We start from the raw sequence: 23790 nt of genomic DNA, 5'->3' as shown, positions 1-23790 counted from the left end.
TTATTATTCAAGTTGCCGACATAATGAATTTCATTTATTATTATGATTTTTATTATTTTTACTCTACTTGACATATATATATATATATATATATATATATATATATATTGTATTATTTTACTTTTTGTTTAATTAAGTTACTTAGTATTTTTATTTCTCCATCTTTAGGTTTTTCTTCTTTAAAATATATTATTTTATTTCTTAAATCACTTCTTGCTTAGATATTTATTGATTTACTTAGTTAATATTTTGCTTGCTACTTATTTAGTAGTCAATAAGATTTATGGAACAATGTAACTTTAGTATCTTCATTCAATATCTAGTACTTAGAACATGTTAATGTAGAATCCTAATATATAATTTCCTAGAACATTTTCATACAAACTCAGGATGTTACAAACTAAGTCAGTGCCTTCTTCTTCCGATACCAAAAAGTGGAAGAAGAAGAAAGGTGGAAAGGGGAAAGCTAACCCACCAGCTGCTGCCCAATAGGGCAAAAAGGCCATGGTTGTAAAGAGAATCTGTTTCCATTGCAACCAAGAAGGACATTGGAAGAGAAATGGTCCCAAATACTTGGTAGAGAAGAAGAAGGTCAAGCAAGATAAATTTGATTACTTATTTTGGAAACCTACTTAATGGAGAATGATGATTTTGCCTGGATAATAGATTCAACACCACTAACCATGTTTGTTTTTCATTTAAGGAATTAGTTCCTTGTGGCAATTGGAAGCTGGGGAGTTGACGATGCGAGTTGGAACTGGGCACGTCATCTCAACTGTGGCAGTGGGAGGTCTCTAGCTAATTTTATAGAATAAATATATTTTATTTGAAAATGTGTATGTTGTTCCTAGTCTGAAGAGGAACTTAATTCCTATAAAGTGTTTGTCAGAACAATGATATTGTATTTGATTCTCTATAAATAAAGAGTTTATTTCAAATAATGGTATTAATATTTGTTCTGCTAAATTAGAAAACAATCTTTATGTGCTAAGACCGTTAGTAATTAAAGTCCTCTTTAATATTGAAATGTTTAAAACTACGGTAACTCAACATAAAAGACATAGATTTTCTCCTAAAGAAAATCCCAACTTTGACTCTTGAGATTAGAACACATCAATTTCAATAAGATTGACAGATTGGTAAAGAATGGACTTCTAAGCAAGTTAGAAAAAAATTCTTTACCTGTGTGTGAGTCATGCAAGGTAAAATGACTAAAAAATCTTTTACTGAAAAAGGTCACAGAGCCAAAGAATCCTTAGAGCTAGTACATTCAGACCTCTGTGATCTGATGAATGTAAAAGCAAGAGGAGAGTTTGAATATTTCATCACGTTTACTGATGATTATTCAAGGTATGGATATATTTATTTAATGCAACATAAGTTTGAATTCTTTGAAAAGTTCAAAGAGTTTAAGTTTGAATTCTTTGAAAAGTTCAAAGAGTTTAAGGTCGAAGTTGAAAATGCATTAAATAGAATGATTAAGACATTTTGATTTGATCGAGGTGGAGAGTTTTTGGATCTTACATTCCAGAACTATTTAATAGAGCATGAAATTGTATCCCAACTCTCAGCACCTGGTACACTTCAGAAAAATGGTGTATCAGAAAGGAGAAATTGAATCCTGTTAGCTAGGTTCGGTCTATGATGAGTTTCACTTCCTTACCTGATTCTTTACTTGAACCCTGTTAGATAACTATGCTATGGACCTTCCCCTTTGAGGGGATTATCTTGGCGAAAAGATTAATATTTGATCTATTATTTTAGTAATAATGGAACAATTCTATTCTATTCATAGGAACAAAAAGAAGCAGATCTATTCTATACTCAATATAAGTACCAATACACAATAGCATATGGGAATTGATCTTATTTTATATGAGTGAATGCATAAATACTTGTTCATCATTCAAAAACCTATTTGGAAGAATTTCCTTTATTTATTCTATTTTTCTTTTATATGAACTTATTAAATCTATGTATAAAATATGCTAAAAGATAAAATTGGATAAAGACTCTTCTTATTTATTAAGACAATAAACCCGTTGTTACGCTTCCACATGAAAGTTAGCTATAGTAATTAATTCTTTTTTCTTTGTTTTAATGCTTATTTGGTTTTTTTTTTTTTCTATTGAATTCTCACTTCAATATACTTATCATTTTTTACATTTTATGAATGTTTAAATCTTTAAAAATTAGTTTATGTACGTAAACTATTCTATTTTTTATTTTAAAAAGAAATAATAATTTATCATTAATCTATTTGAAAATGCATGTAAATATAAATCAAAACTATTTGGAGTGTTTCTTCCTGATTTCATGAATGTTCAATTTTTTTAAGATTTTGTATATATAGATTTTTAGAAGAATTTGTATCTTTTTTAAAGAAATAAGATTTTGTATCTAAGACATTTCCTTTTTGTTTAATTCCTTTAATTTTAAGAACATATAATATAATTTTTTCAATACTTTATTATGCTACCCCTTTATAAAATTCAATATATCTTTTATTTAATGTATTTTAATAATATTCATTAATTTTTTTTTAAATTTCTATCTCATCTATTATTTTAAAATTTATGGTCAAGTATATTTATAATTTTCAAAGTATATTCACTCTATTTATATTTCACCATTTCTTTAGACAACCATTTATAAGTCACCTTCAAAATTCACATTCTAAAGATTTTCAACCATGTTCAATTTATTTTATTTTTATAGTAAATTAATCTAAAATAAAATATACTGATTTTTCATCCAATGCTCCAAAGCCATTTTTGAAGTGGACCCAACTATCGTTCGATACATCATAATTCCTAAAAAGAGATGATTTAGTGCTCCAAAGGGCAGCCAAGTACAAAATATCGCATATAGGAGACTTTTTAGCTTCTTGGAAGGTGTGGTTAAAATATTTATCACTTTTAAACAATTAAAATATTTATTATTTATATCATACTCACTACATATTTATGATGTTTTGTGATTTTATAATGGAATCATTGATGTCCACCCATGAAAATGCAGAAATATATATGGAAATGTCCACATGTCAAATAATAAAAATAAAAAACACACAAACAACATATAAAAAATATGGATTTATTATTAATATGAAAATCGAAGTTTTTGGTTAGTGTCATCATTCATTAATGAAATATTTGTTTGAACTTTTTCCATAGATATTTGTACACATTAACGAAAAAGATTGATGACATTTAATATCAATGTTGATGATGGAATATATATACATTTTTTAAGTATACGACTAATGGATATAAAAATTTGAAATATAAAAATGGTTTCATTTGTTTTGGTACGGAGGGAAAAAAATACTAAATTTGAGGTTAAAAATTATTTTTAGTCCTTAAATTTTCATTTTTGTAACGATCATTGAACATTAGTTTGTAATGATTTAGTCCTTGAACATATAATTTTATAACAATTTAGTCCCTAAACTTTACTATGTAACAATTTAGTCGTTGTACTCTCAAATTTGTATTAATTTAATCCATATCGTAGAAACTAGAGTTTAGATTTAATAAGATTTGTTCCATAAATAAACCAATCAACTAATTTAAGACTCAATATTTTTATAAAATTCAAAGTCTACATCATAAAATAATAAAATTGACATCTAATTTTGATAAATTTGTTATGTTAGGAACTAAATTGTTACAAATTAAAAGTATAAGAACTAAATTATTACCTACTAAAATTTAGAGACTAAATTATTACAAAATTAAAAGTACAGGGACTAAATCGTTACAAACCAAAATTTAACGACTAAATTGCTACTTTCGTAAATTTAAAGTTAAGGGACCAAAAGTGTTTCACTCGAAAAGCCTTATTTTACTTTACAAGAGTTTAAATAATTTTCTGTCGTTAATTGTTAATATATGATTTTTTGTATTCAATTTCGATATGTAGTACCTTAATCCTAATCTTACAGCAATGTTTGATGTACCTTCCAAAGTATTTCATTATGAATTGATAGGAAAAGATTATTAAAAACGAATGAGATAAAATATTGCGAAAAAATTAAGTCTTTTTTCTTTTGTTTTTATTCAAATACGTAAAACTACTGTGAATCGATAGGAAAAGATTATTAAAAATAAATGAGGTAAAAGATTACCATTCAAATTGTGTTTGTGTAAAAATGTGAAATGCATACGAGTCATAATGATAATAACACATAGATGCGTGCACGCTGATCTGGTGGGATATTATTAGAATTGTAGCTTCTAATTTATTTATTTATTTTTGATAAATTACAAAAGTACGGTGGTAGTTGTGATTATACTCTTCAATTTTTAAATTAATAATTGAACTCTCAAACTTATTTAAATTTTAAAGTTTGACCCTCAAACTTACATAATTTTATAAATTGTATTGATTATATAAGTTTGAGGATTCAATATTCATCATTTGTGGATCCAATTTATACCATTATTATAAGCTCGAGGGTCAAATTTTAACACTTTTAAAAATTTACGAGTTCAATTGTTATTATTGAAAGTTTAAGAGTGTAATTGTAACCACCACCATACTTCTGGGGTAACTTTTGCAATTTACCTTTTTTTTTGTATGATTAGACTGACATCAATCCAACATCAGCTTGATGATATATATTTTTTTTTTTTTGAAAAAATATCATTTTGGTCTTTATGTTTTAAAATCTAACACTTTTGTCCCTGAGATTTCAATAATGTTCAATTTTAGTCTTTGAGATAACAAAATCTTTAGTAACTTAATGAAAAATTGACTGGGACGATGACTGGGCTAATTTTAAACCAAAATAAATTGATGACGTGGCTATTTTAATATTGATAGAATAAAAAGTTATCTTTTTTATGGAAGAAAGAAAAAGAAACTCAAAAGACACTTGAGGTGAAGTTGTTAGAATCCAATATTTAATTTTCACATGAAGGAAAAGGAAGAACCAAAGGAACAAAGAAGAAATGCCGAACTTGAGGAAGAACTTCATCTCTAGTTTTCTTTTTCGATGTTTAAGAGAAAGAAGAAAGATTTTCTTATGAGGATCAAATGACAGTGAGAGGTTTTTTGGTTGTTTAGATTTAAACGTGTGTTCCAAGAAATCCCAACAGGTATGGTAATCTTGTTCAAAGCTTCAGCAGCAGACACATGAATGTTTTTGTATTTTTTTTTTTTCCTTCCTTTGATTTTAATATTCTACCCTGCTTCTATTTCTTTTAGCATTTTGTATAGTCTCCCTTGGTCTTGGGTTAGGTTAGTGGTTTATATAAAGTTAATAAAATAGCAATTATTATTTTACTTTTTTCGATCTCTCCAACCATGGAGGTCTTCTACTATCTCATTTTCAGGCACTGGGTGCCATAGTTGCAGCCATCAAGCTGAGTAAAAACATCAGAGATAGAATCAACACTACCATCGCTTTCAATTCCTTCCAGAACAATTACCTTATCGTTGAAACATAGGTCCAACAATAAAATTCCATTATTTTCTTGGTGGATTGGTTTGTATTGGTGCCTTGATTTCTTAAAGTTCAAACATAAGATTCCACCGCCGCTTTCCATTATCTTTTGGTGCAAGGATAAACTTTCATTATCTTTCCAATATTGATATGTTCTTCTTTTTTTTTTTTTTTTTTTATGTGTTTTATACATTTCACAGAGGGTATAATGTGTAATTTGTTTCTTTTGTGTGTGTATCTAGTTGAGAAAGGCATGTGTTTTGATGAGGAGTTTGATGAAGGTGGATGTGAGTCTCTTGATGAGCATTCAAATGAATCTCATGTTTCAATGGATCTGAATATTGATGTAGTTGAAGAGATCGAGTCTTATTATGACGAGTCCTCTAATGATTTCCATACTCCCCAAGACTTTGATGGAGAAAGAGAAGTACAGGACCAGAATTTAGGGTTGAAAATGACATAAATTTCATTCAATTTAGTGTAGGAATGAGATTTAGTAGTCCAAAAGTTCTAAAAGATGTTATAAAACAATATACTACTAAAAAAAAAAAAATCATATAACGTGAAATTGATTAAGAATGACTGCAATTTGTTATGGAGAATGAAAATGGAGATTCCATGCAAGTGTTATCCAAAACGATAGCACAATTTAGATTAAGAGATATGAAGGTTGTCATACATGTTCCAGGGACTTTCAAAATAGAAACATGAATTCTACTTGGATAGCAAGAACCTACTTTGATAGATTTAAAGACCAACCTAACTGGTCATTTGTGGAAGTCATTGAAGCAGTAAGGAGAGACTTCGAAGTAAATATTTCTAGAATTTAGGCATACCAAGCAAGAAAGAAAGTGCTAATAAAGATAAATGGTAGCCTAATTGAACAATATAAGAGACTTTGGGATTATACAGAGGAAATTAGACGATCCAATTAGGGATCAACTATGAAGATACAATGTGATCGGTTGAGAGAAGATGATGAGCCAATGTTTAGAAAATTTTACATGTGTTTAACGGCTTGTAAGGTGGGATACTTGTAGATCTTTTATTGGTTTGGATGCTTGCCACTTAAAAGGGCCATGTCAAGGAAAATTAATGGCAGCCATCAGCGTATATGGGAACAATTGATTGTATCTAATTGCATGGGCTATTGTCAAAACCAAGACAAAAAATAGTTGGACAGGTTTCTCACATTCCTTCAAGAGGACATCAGACACTTCAAATCTAAAGGGTACACGTTTATCGCTGATCAACAAAAGGTAATACCTTTGATTTAGAAATTTTCACTTTGATTTGTGATTCTTTGTATATATAATATGATGTTTAAATTTTGTATTTATGATTATTCTTTGTTTTGATAGGGTCTAGTGCCAACATCCGATGATATTTTCCCAAATGTACCTCATTGTTTTTGGGTGCGACATTTGTACGCAAATTTTCTAAAAATGTTCAAAGGGTTAGCGTTGATAACTTTGTTTTGGAATGCTGCTAAATGTACAAATAGAAAAGATTTTAATGAGGTGATGACAGAGCTTGGTAAGTTAAATGTGGAAGCATATCAATATTTGATGAGGATACCTGCTAAGTTCTGGTCTAGGCATGCCTTTTCTTTACTTCAAAGTGTGATTTTTTGTTGAACAATGTATCTGAGTCTTTCAATGCACTTATATTGCAAGCAAGAAGTAAACCAATTATTTAGTTACTTGAAACTATTAGGAAGTTAGTGATGATTAGGATTACCAAGAAGTATGTTGTTTATAATAACATGGAGGAGGACTTTGGACATAGAATTGTGAAAAAGTTGGAGAAATATAAATCGTTATATAGGAAAACTTTACCGATTTGGGCTGAAAATTTGATGTTGAGGTTGAGTGTGGTGATATTATAAGACCCCTAGTCATGGAGGATTATTAGTGGAATATTAGTAGCAAGAGTATTCTAGTAATTAGCTATTAGGGTCGTTAGGTCTCTTGGGGTTATAAATAGTAGGTGAGTGTCAGGTTAGAGGGCATGAAGAGTTTTGTGAAAATTTCCTTTGAGGAACTACAGGAGAGACTAGTGCAAGGGTATTTAGGCCGTTATAAAGACAAAGATATGATCTTCTTGCTTTTAATCTTGAAAGTGAAGATTATCTTGTTGATGGTAGATATCCACAATTGAAAGGGTATTTAGGCCGTTATAAGGACAAAATATATGATCTTCTTTATTACTTTTCATTATATCAATTTGCCTTAATTATTAGTTTCTTGTGAACATTTGATAAATGAGGTTGAGGTGAATATATATATATATATATATAAACTCTAGTTGATCTTGTCCTCATTTTTTTTGTAGCATATTTTGGTAACATGGAACTTTGGTAGTAATTTATACTTGTTGAGTTATAACAAAGATTGTTATGACTGCTATAAGTTGTTTATGGCTTTTTGGGATATGGAAGAAAAATCTATTATCTATGATGGTTTTGGGAGCCAAATTGATGTTATTTCAGTTGTTTTATGTAGGTGGATGAAATGATGCCTTTAATCGCGAAAAGATCAAGGATGGAAGCTCAATTCCATAATGCTATAATCCTTAATACTCGATGAATTTTGTATTTTATGACCGTTATATAGTTGCAAATTACATTTGATGTATTTCTTGTATTATTGGATATTTTTTTTTAGTTTCCAATGTAAATTGATTACTAAATTCAATAATGAAAGGAAGTCATTGTATTTAATGCATATATTATGAAGTATTTCATGTGTCTATTTAGTTAAACACAAATGCTTGTAATGTAAATGGGCATAAGTTCGACGTTGTTTGGTATAACATAAGTTTAAGTTATATATGTATATGATATAATAGCCTTCCTTTGCAAAAAATATATGATACAATAGCCTTAAAAAAAGGTTATCATATGTCAAAGAAAGCATTAAGAAAATGCTATTATATATTAAAGATAATATTGAGAGCAAACTATTATATGTTAAGATAGCTTTAATGATTAACACTATTGAATGTTTTTATAGCCATGTATAAATGATATATCTTCATATTCTATTATAACGTCGATTATAGCTCTACAAAAAGACTATAAAAAGTCCCAGACTTTTAATAACATGGGTTGTTACGACCTTCAAAAATGCCATAAAAGGTCTTTTATAGCATTTTTCGTTAGCTACCGTGACCATTATTTCTTGTAGTGAGCCCTCCCGGAAGGTTAGGGTTTATCTTGTTACTTTGCTTGTGAGGTTATAACATATTTGAATACATTTTCTTGTATTTCTATAATTAAATTGTCCTTGAGTTTATTTTATATTCTTGAATATTATTTTTGTCAGGAGGGATCCTAACAAATTGGTATCAGAGCTATTATTTCTTGGGAGTATTATTTTTACTATGGATCGTGGTCAAAGACTAGAATCAGTGTTGTTGAAGATACAAGAAGAAATGATGACAATACAACAAAGGATCAAGGATTCTCCGCAAAGAAATAAAGAAAGAGAAGAAAGAAGACTAGCAGCCATCAAAGCATGAAGGAAAACCTTGTTCGAAAACTATCTGGTCGAGTTCGAAGAGTTGCAAGACGCCGTCGATCTTACTTGAGAATATCTCATAAAAAGCGAGGAAGAACCAATCAACAAACCAAGAGGAAAGGAAGGACAAAGGCATCGTCAAAGAAGACAAGGGCAAAAAGGCAGCATCTAGAGTGGAGAGAGAACATATCAGCAAACTTAGGGTTGGAGAAGTAACAAGGCGAGGAAAAGAAGCGCGATCGAACGTTGAAAATGGCGACAATACTAGAGGAAAAACGAGATGGCAAGTGGAAGAAGAAGCGACAAATGATGGGACAAGCGAAGATGATCCGGAGAAAGTACCCTTGCAAGTTTTGGGAAGAGAGAGAGAAGAACTTGGATAACGGCGATCATGAAGCAGGTGTTAAGCGAGACCATTATCAGCGACAAGAATGGGTGTGGGCAAAGAAGAGGTGTTAGAAAGTACTGTTTGATGGGATGACAAGCAAACAGAAAAATAATGAGTTACAAATTTAACTAATTTTTTACTCTTGAATAGACAAAATGGAAAGCTGGAGAGAGAGAATATGTTGATGGTTGATGGGTTGGAATGGAAAAAAGACTAGCGAACAAAGGAACCGTCGTTGCTCAAAGAGGCAGAGGATTGGTGGCCGAGATAGAGAGAGAAGGAAACTTATAACCTAGAAGACCATTCGTGTGAAAAAGAGGTGTAGAGCAGGGGCTGCAATAGTGGCTTAATTGAAGGTGAATGGATTGTGACTGAAAGTTAAAGAGAATGATTGGCCTTGATAGAAGGGGACGGAAATAGTTCATGGCAGCAGATGGAAGAAGGAAGGCGGAGAAAAGAAGTACGCTAGTAGCCATATGGTCGAAAAATCAAAGTGGAGGCGGAAAGAAGCCGCGACAAAGGAAAGGGACAGAGGCGGTCACCGACAGCTAGAGGAAGATGCATGCCTTGATAATTGCAGAGGACAGTGGCTTGCGATGGATGAAGAAGAAGGTTGGAAAACGCTGCAAATTTCGTGAAGAGGAAGGAAAAAAAACTCCTACCCACGTAAAGTGTCAGGGGGCGGGGCTAAGAATCAGAAAAATTGGTAATTTTGGGTTAATTAATGGGTTGAATTTGCATAAAAATACCCAGATTTCCCAAATGGACTTGGTTTATATGGAGAAGTTGGGGCTCAAACCGTGTGTGAGGGTTGAGTTTGCCCTAAATGGCCACAAAAACAAATTGGAGAATAAGAGAAGGAGTGGCGAAGGCAAGCATCCTTAAGGATAAGAACCATTAATTCTTACCACGTGGAAAATTAGTTGGGAGAAAAGTCTAGTAAAAAGCGGGTCAAGAAGCTACTTAATGAATTGATTATAAATTTCGTAGATGAGGCCCGTTATCTCTCAAAGGAAAAAAGTCTAATGATTTTACCTAAGGAAGTTGGGTCTTGAATGGAATATCAGTGGTAGGCCAGATGGGAGATGTTGGAAATAAGGAAAGCTACGTGAAGACTCATGAAGAAGGAAGAAAGGAGCTTAGTGGGCTGGAAATTAATAAATTCATTGAGGCCCATTCGTTAAAGAGACAGAAAAGGGGCATGATCGAGGGCTTGAATTGTTTGAAGCTCACTGCTAATTTGAAGGGTGAGGTATGGGCCCAAAAGAGTTCGGTGCATTAAGCTGATTATGGGCCTAATCTAATAGAGAAGAAGAACAATTTTAGACAATAATGTAAATTGCATGGAGATAGGCCCGTGGATATGTAATTTAATAACTGTAGTCACGTGCCTTATGAGAAGACAGATGAATCTGGGAGATCGTGGGTTCTTGGGCTTCTTAATGGGCTAAAGTTAAATGGATTAATTGAAACCCAAGTTCTCCTAAATTCTGTTTTTCAAAGATTGAAGAAAAGGTTGCTGGGTTTTGTGTTTTCCAAGATTGTAATTTTTCTTTTTTAGGTTTATGGTTTTTCTCTTTAGGTTTGGATTATTTTTGTCAATACTTGTAATGGTTATGTTACAACCCACACCTTGAAGACAAGGTGCATTTTTAAGGGGTGAGTATTATAAGACCCCTAGTCATGGAGGATTATTAGTGGAATATTAGTAGTAAGGGTATTTTAGTAATTAGCCATGAGGGTTGTTAGGTCTCTTGGGGTTATAAATAGTAGGTGAGTATGAGATATTCATGAAAAACTCGATTCATCATGGTACAAAATGTTACAGGAGCATTCCTTAGACCAAAAGGCAACCCTAGAAATTCGAAAGCTCCGTATTTTGTCACGCAAGTGGTTTTTGGTTCGTTGCATTCTACTATGCTAACTTCGTAATAACCCAATTGAAAGTCGAGCTTGTAGAGTATCGAGCTTCATTCAACTGATAAAAAAAATCAGCTATAATTAGCAGGGGGTACTTGTTGTGAACCATGACTTTGTTCAAAGCCCTGTAATCAATACATAGCTGTCACGTCCCATCCTTTTTCTTCTGAAATAGGATAGGGGCCACATAGGGCACTTTCACTGGGTGGATGAAGCCCATGTTCAGTAGCTCATCCAGTTGTTTTCTTAGTTTAACAAGTTTCAGAGGAGCCATCTGGTAAGCATTTTTTGTAGGTGGTTTGGCTCCCGACATCAGTTCAATCTCATGGTCGATCTCCCATCGGGGAGGTAAAGTCTTTGGAAAGCTTTGCGGCATGATATCGGTATAATCATTCAAAATTTCTTGGATTTTCATAGGAATAGTCTCTTTCCCTGTAGGCTCCTCAATAACCGAGATAGCCATAAAGGTGAGCTCTTCTTTACTGAGCCTTTCTTCAAGTGGAGGGCAGAGATCATTCTTACTCCACTAGGCTGTTTAATGTTAGTTGGGACTACCGTGGGTTTGTTACTTGTAATAATTAGGCACTTGGCCAAAGGCATAAGAATGACTTTATGCTCTAAGAGGACCTCCATGTCGAAGTCATCCATGCACACAACAAAAAGTCAACACTTCCATTATATTTGCCCATTTTTAGGGATACCTTTTTTGAGGTCCGCACAGCTGGGAGGGCTTCAAATTTAACAGTTTTCATCTTATCCATGTCTTTTTCAATCATCAATCTCATACGTCGAGCCTCTGGCTCCAAAATGAAATTTTGGGTTGCCCCCAAGTCTACCATAGTGCATTTTGCAAGTTTAAAGTTGATGACTGCGTCAATGAACATAAGTCCCTTTCTTGAAACATCCTTATGACAAGAGGCTTTCTTTTGAATAGCTGAAAAGAATTTCAATTCTCCCACTTGATGAGCTTTCACATCCTCTTCTTCCTTTTCAGCTTCAACTTCTACCTCTATTTCACTGCTATATTGTACTGGAGCTTGTAAGGCTGTCAAGGTAGCCCGGTGCAGGCACTCAGCTACTTGGTGAGGGCCTTTGCACAAAAAGCAAGAGAAGGGCCTTTCTTGATTTGGGTTTGCTTGATAGGGCCACCGGGAGGGGCCTGCACCCGTGGTTTATGGTTTCTTGTCATTCACAAAGTTCTTCAGGGGATTCAGCTTGGAAGACTTATTCCCTTGATTCAACGCTTGTGTACTTTTCTTTTGGGGAGCTTGTTCACCGCTGTAGTCAAATAATCTCTCCGTTGCGGCCAGGGTGGAAGCAAGATCTTGAAATTTCTGCTCATATAATTTAGTTCTCACCCATGGCTTTAGTCCTTCGACAAAGTATAACACTTTATCCTTCTCGGGCATGTCCTTGATGTCTAACATGACAGTTGAGAATTGTTTCACATAATCCCTGATTGTCCTAACTTCCTTCTTGCAATGAACTCTACATTCTTAGGGAAGAATTGGATCCTTAGTTCTTTCTTGAGATCTTCCCATTTTTCAATGGTGCACAAACCATTTTGAATTTCATTTACTTTAGACCTTCACCCTAGCTTTGCATCATTAGTAAAATGTATAGAGGCCAGTGTCACCTTTTTCTCTTTGACGATGGTTCTACTCACTTTGAAATACTGCTTCATGTCAAAGATGAAATTCTCAAGTTCTATTGCATCGTGGTTCCCATTGAAAGATTTGGGCTCTGAGATTTTGAACTTGCTCAATAGAATGAATGTATGGTTCGGGGTCTGGTTTCCCATTGCACGTATTGTCAGATTCACTTGCGTCTTCATTTCGGCCATCTCAACTTTGATGGCATCTATTATTGCTCTAAAATCGTCAATCAGGTCATTGAACAACTTTAGCATGTTCTTCTGTGAAATATCAAGCTCTTCGACACGTTTCTCCATATGTGCGTGTCACACCCCGCCCCAGATCACCTTTTTAGCCTAGAGAAGGGCGTGACTGCAGCAGTTATCAACCCTTAGGCTGACACTTACTGCCTAAAAACTCTTGTGGAATAACTCTGATACCAAATACAAATTATATGCAACGGGACGGCTGTAGGCCCACAATTTATTAACTTAGAAACTTAATATGTTTAGAGTATTTACAACATTAGATTTACAAGTCCCAAAACCCACAAACCCTAGTCTCTATATGAACAATAGTAACATGTGTACAATATTAACAGTAACCACCTAGCAAATGGTACGTGTAAACCAGAAATGAATTAACAAATATGAAGCAAGTCTTTTCATCTTTTAGTGGCAGAGCAGATACTGACCTGTCTTCAAAGGATTTGGCCACTACCTGGGGGGGAGGGGGGGAAACAAAAACATTTGAAAACGGGGTGAGCTTACGCCCAGTGAGTGACTGAGAAAACATAGTAAATTCTCATGCATAATTTCAGAAAATAGTTTTATCTGTAATATAAACTTTTGCAACATAAATCTTTTCCAAGCGTAATCTATATAAAACTGTTTTAAACATAAAACAGTAAAATTATTTCTCAAATCAAAGTACTGTATAGCTGGCAAAATAATCCCAACACCAACTACTAGTCCAGAGAGAACCCTTTTGCTCAATCTCTGACTTTATTCACCTGTGGTCACACTAAGTACCTTCACACATTAGGTACTACTGCTCAGATACCTTCTCCTTGTCTTCAGTATCGAGCTACTAGGATACCTTCTCCTTGTACTTCGGCATCGTATTTTACCAAAACTATTTATAAACAACTTTTCTCTTTAAAGCATGTACAGTATAACACATATACAACATGGCTTTAAAGATGGTAATGCATGCTGGATAAAATCAATACATATATATATGTAAATAGTTTTTCAACAATAGACATGCGTTCATAACACAATTCAGATCTTACTTGGAAATCACTTTATAAAACTAGTAGGCATGAGAATATTTTTGCAAATATGCTTTTTGTAAATGTTGTAATCAAAACAGTTTAAAAACGTTTTATTTTGAAAACATTTTAGCCACTCACCTCGAACTCTTAGGAACTTTTTACTCTAGTAGCTCCTCGGGTCCCCTTTTCACCCCTAGAATCCAGATTCAACTTAAAACTTAAATTACTCATAGTTCTAAATCTTATTTGGAAATAATTCCTTCTACAAACTTATTTTCAAATGTCTTAGGAATCTTACCCTAAAATTCGGAATCTCAAAATCTTCAAGACTGACCCAGACTGATCCGACAGTCTGTCCCTTCTGCCTTCTTCTCAACCTCTAGCCTAATTCCTTTAAGCTTTTTCCTCCAGCAGCCCTACTCTAAAAACTAGATTTCTAGAGCTTTCAGATGGCTTGAGAATTATTCCAAACAATTGCCACATTCCTCTAAACCCTCACTGTCATCTACTTTTTCTACGAAATTTATGATTTTTGTGTGATTTGAAAATGAAATCCCAACTCCCTATTTATAGGCGTTCAAATTGCTCGTGGGATTGACAGTACGTACTTGGCTGCATGGCCAAATGTTTAATCCTCCCTTTATCAATATAAGCTGACTTCACCTTGGTTCAATGTGTTCTTCCCAAACGCATCCAACACAATTTCTTAGGGTTTAAGATTTTCTCTTAATCGGGCACCTAGATTTTAATTGATGTTTGCCCTTACGTCTTCAAGCTTTGTTTGTATTCAAATTAGGGTTTTTACATGCATAATCTACCCCAATGCGTCCAAATACATCGCCTAGAAGCTTGCTCGACCGTTCAATACATAGGCGCGGCGTGGGTGTGACGTTCGAATCAGACAAAGCAAGGCTAATGCATAGGCTCTCTTGCTCTTTCCACTCTCGGCAGTGTCGCTCTCTCCCAATTTCTCGCTAGTCTTGCTCTCTTCGCTCTCGCTCTCTCCAGCAATCTCGCTGGTCTTGCTCTCTCCAATCACGCTCTCCCTCTCGCTCTCTCCAGTTTTAACTTTTCTCTCCACTATCACTCTCTCCAGCTTTCTCGCTGGTCTCGCTCTCTCCCATCTTCTATCCAATCTCGCTCTCTCCCATTTCCTCTCCAATCTTGCTGGTCTCGATCTCAACGATCTCGCTCTCAATGATCTCGCTGATCTCACTCTCAACGATCTCGCTCTTAGCTACTGCGAACATTGTTCTCCGTACACGTTTGCTCACCACTTTGTGATAATTTTACACGGATTTTCCAAATTTTTCCAAAGTAATTTACCATATTTTTCGCATTTCACATAAATTCCATATTTTTCTCAGTCCTTCAGCCATAACGCATTTCATATAATTTCTCTATACTTAGCCAAAATTCCACAAACTTAATTTCCATATTATTCCACACTAGCTCAACCTACTTATTATTTTTTCCCAACTTTCCCAACTCAATTCCATATTTTTCTTTTCAAATCCCAATTCTTTCTTCACCATTTCATACTAACTTTCTCATCAACATACTTATTATACAAATTTCATTACAATTTTACCAATTAAAGCTCAACTTAATTTATTCAAAGAAAATCTACTTGACACTTAGAAATTTCCTTCCCCCTTAATTTAGGATTTAACTTTTACTTAGTTAATTCCTTTTATCACTTGCTTAAGTAAGAAAAATAGAAATCCGGGTTTCACAGTGCGATAGAGCTTGTGGTGCTATTCCCACGCTCAAAACTACCAGGCCAAGTAGTATTGTGTTCCTTCGAATCAACTCTTAGCGTCAAATTTTTTATTGGCAACCCATCTATTCAGGTATTCAGTGCCTCAATTACTTCGTCCTTTTCCTCAAACCCAGCAAGGCGGTTTTGGACGTATCTCACTTCGGTCGGCAATTGCCTCAGATACAAAAATTGATCTTCAATCTCCGTAAGTCGCTCAGACTGCGACTTTGACAATTACTTCATTGCGGATATGATTACGGTCTATACTAGCTAAGGAGCTAACTAAGCTCTGCTATCACTTGTCAAAATTGCAGACTTTCGTATACGGGACAGATAATTGTGTGGCACTTGCTTTAGTCCGATGAGCAAGTGAAACGTATAATAATCGAAAGTCTTGGACAACGTCGGTATATGATGTAGCCTCTACTCACGTTTTAGGAGAAAATGGTTTTATAATACATGAGAGAGGAAAAATATTGAAAACATCATATAAAGAATGCATTGAAGACTGGCAGTTACAAGAATGCTTTGATTGTAGAGAGTACATCAATACATCGGTCACGGAGTTGACTAGTAGGTTTCCCCTATAGTGCATTCTAAGAAATTCCTAAATGCGTAGCTTGCATATCAAAAGTGGTGAGCAGTCACTCGCATGAAAAACAACTTGCTAAACTAATTACAAGACTCAAAGATAGGATGTTTGAGGATGGTTTGGACATGTGGCTATAGGCTAACATTACCTTGGATGAGCATGCCTAAGACACACAACGCACTGCAGCATTGCACTTCGATAAGAACAACCTATTAATATATATATATATATATATATTCATGCATTTGACATTCACACGCTATTAATAAAAAAGTAATAAATATATGAGATATATGAGAAAATCCGATTACCTATTTCATACTAAAATGTTGTAATCAGTTCAAGTGTTAGCCTTGTCATTCACACAATTAATTAAAAAAATATATATAGAAACATAAAATATGAGAGAAAAAGTCTAGATCTAGCTTATATTTTGTCATCTTCCATTTATTTTAGAATGGTTTTCAAATATAAGAAAATGAATAAAAAAGTAACAAATAATAACAAAATATAACCGTCTATTTGTAATAGGTTGTGATAGACCGTGATAGACTACTATTTGTACCTATCATTCAACATATCATGATATTTTACTATTATTTATAAATATTTTTAACAGTTTTGTAATTTAAAATAATTTTCTCTATTTTATTTTATTTGGAAAACAACGAGCTTATTGTTCAAATAAAACATGATGAAATGTGTTGCTTGTACTTTTTAAATTTTGTAAAGAATTATGAAAGTAGGTTAACATTGAAAGAATGAACCAAAACTCAATGGAAAAAAAAAAAAACAAAATGGTAACACTTATTATTATTAAAAAAAAAACATTTGGACAACATGTAAAATAGTAAATTTGAATCTCTATAATTTTTTTGCCGAAGATGTATGTATTAATAAATTGAGTTATATGTTTTGGTTGGTCCTACTGAATAAGTAAACAAATCCATGAATATCAACTATATTTATTTTTAAAAAGATAGTTACAAATATAGCAATCAGATTTAAAATATTAACAGATATAATATATAAATATTACAAATATTATAAAATTTAGATAATCTATCAATGATAGACTATATTGTTGGTTAATATACCATATCATTGATAAGTATCTATCAACTATAGAAGTCTATCCCTGATAGACTTTACTATATTTGCAATTTTTTTAAATGATGTTATACACTTTATTATTATCCTTAAATATACTACCTATTAAAATTATCTATTTTTAAAAATAGATACTAATCAAAAGGTGTGTCTGGATTATTCCATACATTAATTCAAATTATAATTTTTTAGTTACCTTTTCAAGATGCAATTGCTCCTTTTCTCATATTCTATATTTATGTGATCATTTATACTACTAGATAACCTACAAAAAAATTAATTGTAGCTTTGTTTTTCAAATTATTTTAAATGTATTTTTTTTCATCAAATAATATTACGTAATTAATAAGTATGTGATTCTCACGATGTATTTTTATTTATACCAATTAAATTGTTGTCTAACTAGAAATTAAAAAAAAAAAGTCTAAAAAATGGAATTCAATGTGACAATTTAATTGTTAAAATAAAATGAATTAAAAATAAGTTAAAAAGTTAACATATCTTGAATCAACCAATTGATCACACACACACACACAAAACACACACAAATATTTGCTTAGCTTAACAAATGAGTTTCTTTACAAATGCATTAGATAGGTCATATGTATGTTATAATGGACTATTTATTTATTACTTTTTTAGGAAATTGACTATTTATTTTACTGTTTAAGAATTTGAAAAGGTTAATAATATAATTGAAAATTTTTATGACTAAAACATAATTACTTTTGTATATATTTGTAAAAAAAAAGTATAAAAACTGTCTAAATTATAAAAAAAAAACTATTTATCAAATTAAAATAATTAAAGGATTAACATGTATATGAAACCAGTGGACTCATTTCCAAAAAAAGAGCACAATGGTCTATTCAGCCATTTAAAAGGTACAACTATTTATAAGAAATGCAAGATGTATCCTAAAATGAACAATGTACTTTTTTTTTTCGGAATTTGAAAAGGTTAATAACGATCTTTTATTATAAAATTTATAAATATATACATACATATATAAATATTATATTATAATTGATTAAATAATAATTAAAGAACTTTCAAAATTTTACAACCACCTAAAATATATAACCACCACCTTTATTATTTGTAACCCTTTTTCAAATTTCATACTCCTTTATTATTTGTAGGATGTGGGATGATATTTGATTTTATATTTAATAAGAGAACAATAATTAAGGAACATATTGAAAAATCTTAAATTATAATTTGGAGAAAATAGTAAGAGATGATTATCTTGCTAAACCATTATGAGCTAAAAAGATAGTAAAATAATTTTGTGATTGATAATCATGTACTACAAATTAATTTTTTTAAAAAAATTGTATAGAATTTGATTAAAAAAGATATATAATTTTATTTATTTTATTATTATATTATTTAAAAGAAGCTAAATACATCATATCATAAGAAATAGAAAAGAAAAGCAAAACATAGTTAAAAGAAGAAAAACAAACCTATGTAAAAGAGAAATCCAAATATTTGTAAATAAAGGTTGAAGAGAGTTCTTTATATAGTTGTAGAAGATAAAAGTTACAAAGCCAAATTATAAAAATAAAGAGACAATATTTTATATTCTAATATCTTTATCTATTAAAAAATAGATTATGCATGAAGGTGAGAATTTGAAAAGATAATAAATAGTTAATGTTCATTTTATTTTTTATATTAATTAAATATAAATCAATTTATATTATATTACCAAGATGATAAACTTAGTTCATGACTCTGTCTCTCTATAAAGGAAAAAAAAGAATGGAAAATTTTTTCTCTCTTTATTTTAAAAGAGTTTGAACGCTAATATGAAACAACATAAATGGGTATTAAAAGGTTTCTGCTATTATTAAGTAGCATTCAGATACTTATTTTTTAGTTTAATGAATTTTTTTTTTACGATATAATAGAAATATGATTCATCTCTTATGACGAAGTCGAATCATGGAAATGCAGAAATATAGATAATGAAAATGTTGATATGTCAGAAAATCAAAAGTACACAAAAATATATAAAAAAACATTGATTTATTATTGATATGAAAGTCACAACGAAGTTCCCATTTTATGGATGGATCGATTTTTGATATTCATAACCTACCAAATGTAGCACAAGTCATACTTTTTGGTGTGATAGTTGAACAAACAAATACCTTGTTCACTCACCATCCACAAACACAGAGTTTCATTGCAACGCATTCTATCTCTTTTATCCTCATAGATATTGAAGTAATGAAATGAACCAGACCATTGGAAGGAACAATAAAACAAGGTTGTACCCCAATAATTTGGTCGAAAAGTGAAGGTGTAACTAGCCAAAGGTTATAGTTGATGAACTCCCAAGTCATCATCACCAGATTTGCAGTGAGTAGTGAGTTGATAATTACTTCTTAGAGCATTTGTTATGTTGACAGTCAGTGGTGGGGATCGGAAGATTGATCCTTCGATGGTGAATAGGCTAGCAAAAAACAATGATATCAATAAAGATAGTGTAAATGTAGAAAACGAACCCATTTTATCGAAATAACGAGAGCAAGAGAAAAGAGAGAGAAACAAGCATGAGAATACTTGTGTATAGTTTGTTCCATTTTTATACATGGAGTGTGAATGTAATATAAGATTAAAAGCTGATAGACAAGGATGATGATTCAATGTTTTGTATTCTTGTCGTAAATGACCACACAATTATTGGGTGGCGAAATAATATGTTCGCATTAATTGTTTATCCTTTTTTTTTAATGTTTTTTAGTGCAACCATCTACGATAAGAAGATTCAAACTATTAATCTTATAACTGAGATTGGATATATCTTATACCAATTGAGTTATGTTTATTGTAATATTTATTTTAAGACATTTATGAATTTTGTCTTGAAAAAAATTGACAACTTAATCAAGAAATGACTTATGTCTTGCTTTTGGATTTTGGTTTTTCAAAATTAAGCTTATTATTACTACTTTAAAATAGAAAACTAAAAATGAAGGTCATGTTTGGTAAGTATTTTGATTTTTAATTTTTCGTTTTTGAAAATTAAGCCTAAAAACACAACTCCATCTATTGATGTTTTGTTCTCTATGTTTTAGGAGTTTTTTTAAAAAATCAGAACCAAATTTTGAAATCTATTAAATGGGTTTTCAAAAACTTGTTTTTTGGTTTCTAGAAATTGGCTAAGAACTCAAATGCTTATATTGAAATATAAAATCCATGAGTAAAAAATTGTGAGAAAACAAATTTTCAAAAATTTAAAAAAAAAAAAAAAAAAGTAACCGAACGGGATTTTAGTTTTTTGTTTTTCGTTTTTGAAAGTTAAGTCTATAAAGTCATCAACCCTCCTTTCCATTCTATTTTTTTATTAGTATGTTAAAAAAAAATCAAACCAAAATTTGAAGATTAAAAAGTGTAACTTTTAAAAATTTCTTTTTAGTTTTGAAATTTGGCTAAAATTTCAATCGCTGTACTTATGAAATGTGCAAATTATTGTGAAAAATTGAGAGAAAAAAAATAAAAAGTGAAATACTTATCAACGAGGCCGAATTAATTATCAAATCGTTTTTTTTAGTACAATATAGAATGATGTTCTAATCACAAATCTATTTGTGGTAAAAATACTATATATAAGATGAATTATGCTTGTTTTAGCTCAATTGTCTTTTTCTAATTTTACAATCGACCATATATATGGTAAAATAATAACTATTTAAATATTTTCAATTTGAAAATGTTAAGCAAAGGAAACGTTGTACGAACATACCATATCGAGGTTGTTTTAATTATTCTTTTTGCAGGTTATTTTAAATTAAAATATACTATATAAAGACATTTCACATTATATTAAACATGGTAATTAAGATATTAATTTTATTTGGTTTAAAATCAACAATTTAAAGGGTTGGGCCATGGAGCGTTGAACTACCCTTTCGATAGTTTAGTAGTAAATTAATCTTTGGATTATGTTCAGATGGACAATAACATACGACAAAATGTAAAAGATATAATTTCATTTCTTTTTCTTTTGGATTAAAAATGAAAATAAGAAAAAAAATTACCTATTGGGTTCATAATAAACCCTTAATTCTTTCTTATTACTTGTTTAGAATAATCAACCTTTAAATTGTTGCCCTACCATATATAATAAATTGCAAAATGCCTTTACATGGTATCTTCGTACTACCCTTCACTTTTATGTCATTTCCAAATTAAAAAAATATATAATTATTATCTTATCATATATTGATTTATTTTAAAACTTCTCTTATATGTCAAGTCGAGCATAGTTCAATTAGTATATGAGTATGCTAGAAACCACGAGATTTGTGATTCGAATTTCCCTACTTTTAATTATACTTTAAAAGATCCCTCTTATATGATAGCATAGTATTCTCTTTCTTTATGTATATAATATATTTTCAAAAGAAAATGAATTTGAGGTGAGGTTATGATGAATTACACCAAGAAAATTATTGTTTATTACTGTTTCTTTGAGTACAAGAAGATTATTCTTTATACGAAAATTATAATAGGAAGCAAAATAAGGAAAAATAACTACCAATATAGTATCATTTAAAAATAATTGCATATATGACAAATGACCAAAAACCTTTTAAATTTTTTTCAATTTCCAAGTTTGCCTTTATGTATTCCTCTTCTTGTTTTTTTTTTTCTCTTTTTCCCCCTTTTTCTTCTCCTTTCTCTTTTGTTCTCCATTCTTTTTTCCTTCTCTTTTTCTTTTTCATTTGGCTTAATTTTTTTTTCATTGCTTACTTTTTAGTTTTTATTTTTCTTATCTTTTTGTTGTTAATTTTTATTTTCTATCTTCAGTTTTTTTCATTGTTATTTTTTTTCTTACTTTTACTTTTTAATTAAAAATTAATTAATTAACAAAATAATAGAGAAGGCTAGATTTCAAACCAAGAAATTGGAGAATTATTTTTCTCACTTTCTAAAATTTGAGATCTTTTTTAGAAATGAAATGAGAAATAGGAACTTTACAAACAGATTTTTTTTTAGAGGAATTTAAAAGTAATAAATTTCTACCGCTGGTAGCTTGTGATATGAGTAATAGACTTAGTTTATCGGTGATAGGGTTCCAATCACTAATAAAATACACGAATAGGTAATATAACTTAAGTAGATATGGTGATATTTGTGTATCGATAATATCAATTATCAGTGATATTAGTGATAGAACGTAGATAGATATCAATCATATTCATGTATAAGAATATCAAACTTGGGTAGATATCAGTGATAGAAGTGTATTAGTGATAAAAGTCTATTATTGATAATCATGATGAAAATATCTCAATAATGGCCACCGATAGCTTTAAGTGTTCATCCTTCAAAATTAATAGTCACTAATGAAACTTTATCAGTGATAGCCACTGATATTTTCTATCATTAATAGCTTAATCTTTAATGATTTTCTTTCATAGTTAATAGTCATTTGTTGTAGTGAACTCAAGTTACAATTGAATGAGGCTAAAGAACATCTCAATTATGTTGATTACCTAACTACTGCATTTAAGAAAACATAAAGGAATACAAAAATGCAAAATGATGTCATGGAGCTTAGAAATAGCTAGTATACAGGAAATATTCTCATCAATATCTCGATCGAGACTACACTTTCTCTCGTGCTGCCTACGTAGACGTGACAATTTTGTTCTTGTGGATACGCTAAAGATAACATGGGTTAAGCTAATAAAATTGATGTATATATTCGTGTGCACGCAAGTGTACGTAGTCAAGTTATAATCGTTTTAAATGACTTTAGAGGTTGACTGTCCTCAGGGATCAATCTAACAATTATTATTTAGCTATCTCTGAATAATATTTATTTTATCTAAGGAATCAAAATTGAGTTGAATTTGTGATTAAAACAGTAAAAGAAAGCAATAAAGTTGGTATTGAATCTGTTAATTACTTTTATAGGTCCACTCTAGTCACTTCATGGAGTCATGTATAAACATTATGCCTAAGTCTAGAAACATAATTCAAGACTACTTTCTCTAAAAATATACCTATTCTCATGCAACTTAATCAATAACCAATTTCTTAAATTCAAATTAAGAAACAGGGCATTAAGATTTGTCATCAACAACTTTCACAATTAACCTAACTATTTGCATGAAA

This window comes from Benincasa hispida, chromosome 12 (genome assembly GCF_027475165.1).
Source record: "Benincasa hispida cultivar pf3 chromosome 12, pf3_genome.v1.1, whole genome shotgun sequence".
In the NCBI taxonomy this organism is placed as follows: domain Eukaryota; kingdom Viridiplantae; phylum Streptophyta; class Magnoliopsida; order Cucurbitales; family Cucurbitaceae; genus Benincasa; species Benincasa hispida.
The sequence above is the reverse complement of the archived record's forward strand: the minus strand, read 5'-3'. Positions refer to the sequence as shown.